The sequence below is a fragment of the Homalodisca vitripennis genome, chromosome 5, assembly GCF_021130785.1.
Source record: "Homalodisca vitripennis isolate AUS2020 chromosome 5, UT_GWSS_2.1, whole genome shotgun sequence".
NCBI lineage: Eukaryota > Metazoa > Arthropoda > Insecta > Hemiptera > Cicadellidae > Homalodisca > Homalodisca vitripennis.
In genome coordinates, this window is record NC_060211.1 from 149,178,484 (window position 1) to 149,185,813 (window position 7,330).

The following is a 7,330-nucleotide window of genomic DNA, read 5'->3' on the forward strand; positions in this document are numbered from 1 at the left end:
GTTGATAGCATTTCAAACCATCGTCACTACCTGTTTCTATATAAATCTTTTCCTTATTGTACTGAGCGTAATTTTGATTGGGAAAACTTAGATTTTAATTCATTGCATTATTTTATAAATAATAAATATAACAGTTTAACACAAAAAAAGGTTCACCACATTCCTATATCCACCATCACGGTCATGGTCACAAGGGGCCCGATGAATTTGCTTAATTTCTTATTGGATACATTAAAAACTACGTAATAGAAACAGTTTATCAAGTTACATCTTTCCTAGGATAAGTCTCCGGGAAAAAACTAAAAACCATTTGCTGTCAATAATTTGTCTTGGACTAACAGATAAATGAAATTAACTATGAAATAATTTATCCACTTACGTAATAGGCCTACTTATTACAACCCATGTGACCGCCAGTTCAATGTAAGAATGTCCCATTGCAAAAATGTGACTAAAAAGCAAAACCATTGCTAATGCTGGGGAATAACATCCAGGGATAGTTAAGCAAGTTGACACCGATATGATCACTGAGTTTACACATAACAGCCTGTGGTTTTGAACACACATGTAACCTCAATAAGACTTACCTCCTTACCAAATCAAGGAGCATATACACAAAGAAAATACCTATCATAATAAATTATTCTGTATATCATTGAAGAGCACAAGTACATTTTCAATGAACTTGTACAATGGCCAGTAATTGAAGAGGTCTCCATCGATGATGATAAAGAACATTTAATGTGATAATATTCATTACCTCTTACAGACATCGAGTTTTGAGTATTTGGTTAATGATCGTAATAATTATTTAATGAAACCCTGCTGCCTTTTATAAGCCAACACACTCTTGGAACTTAGGTCAACACGTTAAAATACTTTTTTCAATTTCCTATTAGGTCCAGTCAAATATAAGTGTAAGTGCTGTTTTATAATTCATTGTAGAGTTTTAAAAAATCGCTATTAAATATTAGAAAAAGAATAAACAGTTTTATTTTTTCTGAAGCAATGAAAACTGAACTTAGGAACCTTTTAAAAATAATCTGTTCGTTTACATGTTTTGGTTTTGTGTGCTTTTTTCCATGAATCTTTTAAAACTAAAAAATGAAATTAATTTAAATTAATTTGTGTTTTCTTCACTATCTACCATTAGGTTTTTACCTACAGATAGGCGCTCTGTTTCTACTTATTCGTATGTATATAGGTGTGGTTTAGTTTTGCTTAATTTATTTTAATATCAAAAGCTTTATTGTCTTCAACTTTTAAAGAGATAAACCCTCTACTCAATACCGGCGGAAAACCATTAATTGCATTTAAGATGAAGTAAACTTGTGCTTGACTTGGCTAATGCATATTTATGTCTTTTCTTTCGTTTCAGCTTTATAAATGGATTCCATTCAATTAATGTTTCCATTTAATTACACAAATTGATAACATTGGAAAAGATATCCATGTTAATGAACCAAACAGAATTTTCAGTGTGTTTCTAAAAATCTTTTGACTCTACGTTATTAAAAACCCAATCCGGTTCGCTGTGATCTCTAATTCTCCAAAAGTTTTGGTTTTAAAGATCTATCCATAACAAAATGCTAGTAAACAGTTTTCAATATAAGAGTGTAACATTAAGATTTCAAGGTAATAACGTGATTCCTGGCATTTTTTAAAACATAGGAATGTATAGTTGTTTGGCTAAAAGCTGGAGTAATTAGCAATAATCATGGAATGTAAGTGTTTAATTACACATAAATTAATAAGTTAATAAAATTGAATAACTAAAAGTAAAAATATAAATTAATTAATGTCTTATTTAACTTTAATACTACTCTAAAAATAAGCAACGGAAGATATCTCGAGGGGTGTAAAGTAAAATTATTAGTAATAAAGTACAAGAAAAATTATTATTGTTCAAATATCCACAATAATTTTTTTAAGTTAAGAAAAATATTTTCAATTTTAGCTGCTACTTTGAATAAAACCAAATTTTAACAATTACGTTGCATTGAGCTATGAAGATTGTGAAAAACTGCGTGTTACTTTATTATCTTCAATTCATCCAATGGAGTGTGTTAATTCTATATAATCATAAATCATTGAAAATTAATAGAATAATGAGTAACTGCAATATATATATATATATATATATATATATATATATATATATATATATGAATAAAAATTCAACTATAATCAGCAATATGAGTGATCAATGGATGGAGGAGATGCTTCCGGGGTTGAAGTGAACAGTTAGATGATTAGAGATATATGATTATTATAATGTAAAGTAAGCAGTTTTCCATTTCCATAATCATTTAGTATGAATATATTTATAAAAATTTATAATATACAATAATAAATCAAATATAAAATTTTTTATTAGTAACTTTTCATTATAGCATTAAAAGTGGAAATATTTAAATTTATTTTTGAAATGCTTTAACTTTTTATTTGAGTAAACTTAATATGTTTTCTGAGAATAATCACCATATACATAAAAATTAATTATCAGTATTATAAAAATAATATTGATTAAATAGTAATTTTCTATTCTTTTAAATATTCGTTCATATTTTTTTACTCTTTAAAAAAGCTATTGTGCAGAAATTAATCTTTAGTTGGAATAAATATATTCGAACGTTCAGTGTAGATTTTCAATTAGCAGATTCAACATGTGTCTATAATAACAGCACCAGCTGATGCATAGGAATTTGATGGGGCCTCTAGAGGATTACGGAGAGACAGTTATAAGGCAGATAATCCTGCACCTGCGCCATGTCGTGTTTGGTCCTGGTATTATACACTAATCCTAAGGCTACCGATGTGACGTCAGTTTTTAGTTTTAATATATATGTAAGATAATGATCTATCAACTAAAATAGTATTTAAATAATTCCTAATAAATAAATTATAGATTACAATAATGTATTTAAAATTAATATTAAACTGTCAAGAAATTTCAATAAAAAATGTTTAATAAAATTTAGGAAATATTTTAATAATGTTTTAATAATGCTCTAATATATTATTGTTTAAAAGAGTTATCGATAGTTAATATAATACTTTAAAAATGTCCTTCTAAATGTTATTTTAAATTTTCTTAATACCATGAAATAAGTAAATAAAATAGGCTATTTAATAATAAAGAGTGATGTCATAATCAATTAATGGCATACTTGTAACATTTTTAAATACTTAATACACTGATTCAAGTTATTATCCATCACTTAAAATAGGCTATAACTTTATTAATTTGGAAATTAGTTAATATCTGTGATTGATTCCATAACATTCTAATAAACATATTCAATTTAATTAAATAAGCCATTACTCTATAGAATATATAAACATTGAATCACAAAAAGTACTTGCTCCGCCGTTTGCTTATTACGCATATGTGACAGATACGGCCTAATACAAAATAATTGAATCGGAAAAAGTAAGCGCTCTGTGGTGTAATGGTAGCACATTCACCCGGCAAGTGAGAGATCCGGGTTCGACTTATTGAAATTAAATAAGGCTATTGCCATTTATACTGTTTAATGTATATATATATATATATATATATATATATATATATATATATATATATATATATATATAATTAGTAATCATTTCCTCTTATTACGAGGTTGGGCTATAATAATATTCCACTTCCGGTAGAGAATGAGTAATATACTTTGACATAGAATGGGCCGTAATCTCAGTCCCAAATACAAAAATGTCTGATATTTATTTTTGTACTTCCCGCAAGATTACCTAATATGTACTCTTTTGTGATTATTACTCTAGTATAGCCAAGAAGCGCTCTATAAAAAAGTATTTGAAATTTGTTTTTGAAGAAAATTCCTTAGATTTAAATCCATATATCAAGAATCCTAGTGGATACGTTGTAGCTTGTGGAAATGAAATTGCTATGTTGAACTAAGCAAAGAAACCAGAAGATAGTATAGAGAAGATACATGCAGAAGTAAGGATTTCTATAGATAACGTGGACTCAGAATTCCGAGGATTCTAAGAAACTTGTAATTAAAAAAGTTTCAAAACTCACACTTCTTGTAAAATATAACATATTTCGACCTTAACGTCTTAGAAAGAACCTAATGATTTTGTTTCTATCCATATTTATTTTTATAATGTAATGAAATTTTTAGTGAGTTTGCCATCCTCTGATTCATCCATTTTATCAAAAACTTTTATGTGTTTATTGTATATAAAAGTAAACAGTGAAAGTACGTAGAAGAAGACACATATAGCGAGATAAGAGTATGTAAAACCTGTTATAATTTAAGAATCTAAATATTTTTGTATTTTAACCACTAAAAACTTTGTGAAATAAGAAGTCGTAACAAAAATATCTTTATATAAAAATTATAAAAAAAGTTTGAAATAATTTTAGTTACACTTAAATGCTTTTTTTGTCGCATTACGGAGTATATTTCGATATACAAGATGGCGCTTTAGTAAAGAGTTACAATACAGTGCTGTACAGTTCAGTTGCAATCAACATCAAAGCCAGATTCGAGCCAAGATACCGACAGTTTTATTACTTTTTATTACAGTTTTATTACCGACAGTCATTGCTCGCCTTCCAGCTGCCAGCCGTACCGTTATAACTAGTATGTTGTAATGCGGTAGTATTTAAAATCTAATATCTTCAAATATATGTTGATTTCAAGGTAATAGTTCTAATAGTTTCAAAATTGTATGGCATTAAAACCTTATTCCATATTAACCAACTTTTAAGCTCGCTTTTATGTTCTCGTAAGTTACTCTAACATTTAAAACTGTCGTATGGTTTGGTTTTCTAACCAAATCCCAAACTTATAAAAACCCACAGTATTGGATTAGATTTTAACATAAACTAAGGCGTTATACATGTCTTCAGGCATTTATTAAATAAATAAAAATTAGATTTGATTGTTCCAGGCGAGGTTTCTTGATAGCAGATCTGGCAAGTGATAACAGCTAACAATAAACAGTCAACCCAATTTCTCTGCGTCCACTTGGAATATGGTAACCTGCAGAATGTCCTTAATTGAGAACCCTTATTAGACAATATATGTTAAAATTCCGGTGAATAAAGCAAGCATGCAAATATGCAGTTTTAACCCACCAAGTGCCACTAAAGTTTGTTGGAAGAAGCAGTTTTATTTTATAAATTTCAATATATTTGTTGATATAAATATGATGTTGCATAAAAATAAAAATATATTCTAACTATTATATGAATAGTGTTATAAGAAAAACGGACCAAGAATTTGCAAAGTACGCTCTGACGCTTTAATGGGTCTAACCCTTTGTGAAAGTGAATGGGTTAGTGGATATATTGGAAATCCTGTAAACGAGATTCTTTGAATTCTTCTCCTACAATAAGTGTCACTTTGTCATAAATTTAATATTCTTGGTAATAGGGGAGTCTTTCTCACAATATTTACATTTGAGCTGCTAAAAATTTATATTATTACAATATTTTGTACGCTTCTCTGTGTTATTGAGAATGACAAATTTTATTTAATTGAAATAAAATTTAAAAGTTCATTTAATACTAGCTACTATTGGAACACTAAAATTATAAACTTTACTTTTATGAAATAATATTTAGAATGTCTAACATATTCTTTATACACTCATAAAAGTACTTCTAAATTACTTAAAATGCCTTTTTAGAATAAGGTTTTGAATAATTATCAAGACTCATTAGACACGATTGTAGTATAAAACTGTCCTCTCCTTCCCAGTTTGGTTGTGGGGAGGATTTTATTAATTAAATGGCACAACAGTTTTTCCCAAATTTATTTATATTAAAACAATTTGCAACCTAATGAGGCAGGTGGCTTTTTTATAGATATAAAAAAGGCATTTGACACAGTAAGTAATGAATTAATAATACAAATAATGGAAAAGACTGGAATTTGTGGAAATCCTCTTCAATGGTTTAGATCTTACCTCAACAAGTTTCTTTCAATTAGAAATTCTAATAGTAAATTAAGACCCATAGAGTTTGGTGTACCCCAGGGCTCAGTTCTGGGCCCAAAATATTCTTTATCATTTATTAGTGATCTGTACCGCGGCCATTTTAATGGAAAAAATTAACTGGATTTGCTGATTCAGCAGCCACTACACTTCATGGACACTGTATGGAATGAAATGCTGCAAGACCTTAATTGTCTTAGCCTCTGGTATGCAAGAAGTAAATTATAACTAACTGTTAAGTGTTAGAGAGGGCTTCTTAGCCCTAACTTCGCCTGGTAAAATAAGACATGCTTTACTTTTTACTTTTTAACTGTATAGAAATCTACGTATTAACATTTTTCACTGTCTGAATCGTTTAACATTTATGGAACACCTAAGGTATCATGAGATAAACTGTGAAAATGATCATCGCATTGTTAGTCAAGTTAGTCTCATATGTTAGTTTGGTTATTTAAACACATATGTGAAAGAAACGGCCAAATACATTTTGTACATAATACATTAATAATTGAATCGTAAAAAGTGAGGACTCTGTGGTGTAATGGTAGCACATTCACCCGGCAAGTGAGAGATTCGGGTTCGAGTTCCGGCGGAGCAAGTACTTTTTGCGATTCAATGTTTATTGAAATTAAATTAGGCTATTGCCAATTATACAAATTTAATGAATATATATATATATATATATATATATATATATATATATATATATATATATATACATACACCAGATTATATGATTATTATTTTATTTGATAGCAATATAAGGATTTATGTGTATAATAAATGAGATTTGGTGTTCATGTCATTAGAAAATGCATAGATGATTAGATCTGTGGAAAGGGAGTGTGAGTGCGTGTGTATGTGTGCATGTTTTTGTTATGTTACTATGTATATGGTGTGAATGTAGGTATGTATATGTGAAGTTGTTTATTGTCTTTTCCCTCTCTTTCTCTCTCTCTCTCTCTCTCTCTCTCTCTCTCTCTCTCTCTCTCTCTCTCTCTCTCGGCAGGGAGAAAATGAGGATTATCAACGTATGAACTTCAAACAACTTCTTCTTCTCGTGAATTTCTGTTGCAAACAATATGCATCTACTCTAGTGCATCAATAACTTGGCCTTACCAACTTAAAATTTTATTGAATACCTCATAACAGTTTTACTATATGTATCAATACCTAGTTTTATGCTGGAGGTAACTACTGTAAATAGAATTAGACAAAACGTAATTAAAGTATTGTAAGTGTAGTTATTAATAATAACTTTCATATTAAATAACTGATTGCTGTACAACAGTTACTAGTTAAGGAAACGGTTACAATAACCAATATCACTCAGTATATATCCGCAATGAATGTGTTTATC